The following is a 584-nucleotide window of genomic DNA, read 5'->3' as shown; positions in this document are numbered from 1 at the left end:
GGGAAGAAAAACATTTACGGAACATTTACTCAAATAAATATCTGGCTCATTTTGGTTAGAATAGGCATTTTCATGAATGTGGACATGTATAAGTCTTACACAAGCCTAAACTAGACAACATTACAGCATACAGGAAAGGTTGGACATGAAAGCCCACTGCTAGCTGAGCACCATTATCTTCTGATAGCTTCTAGAAGAGGCAGCAGTATGACCACACTCTAGGGCAGGCCACATTCCCAGGAGTAGTTAGACAGCCCAAACTGGGCTCCATAGGAGAAATAAGAGTTGGAGGAAGAGAAGGAGAAGGTGTAGTAGGAGGAGAGGACAACTTAACAGTCTGTGAAAGGGGAGATAAGGATGGAGAAAGGCAAAAACTACATTGTTTTATATTCTCAAAGAATTAATAACGTTATGATTTTTAAAGTGTATATTCTAGGTGCACCTGAGAATAAGTTTTTTAGACGACTGTTTGTAAAAACAGCAAAAGAAACTAATGCACCTACTATTTTGTTGTTATTGTTGGTGGCAGTGGTGCAAGATATCTCTCTCTCTCTCTCTCTCTCTCTCTCTCTCTCTCTCTCTCT

The sequence above is a fragment of the Alexandromys fortis genome, unplaced genomic scaffold, assembly GCF_014885135.2.
Source record: "Alexandromys fortis isolate MF-2015 unplaced genomic scaffold, M_Fortis_MF-2015_v1.1 scaffold_329, whole genome shotgun sequence".
Taxonomy (NCBI): Eukaryota; Metazoa; Chordata; class Mammalia; order Rodentia; family Cricetidae; genus Alexandromys; species Alexandromys fortis.
The sequence above is the reverse complement of the archived record's forward strand: the minus strand, read 5'-3'. Positions refer to the sequence as shown.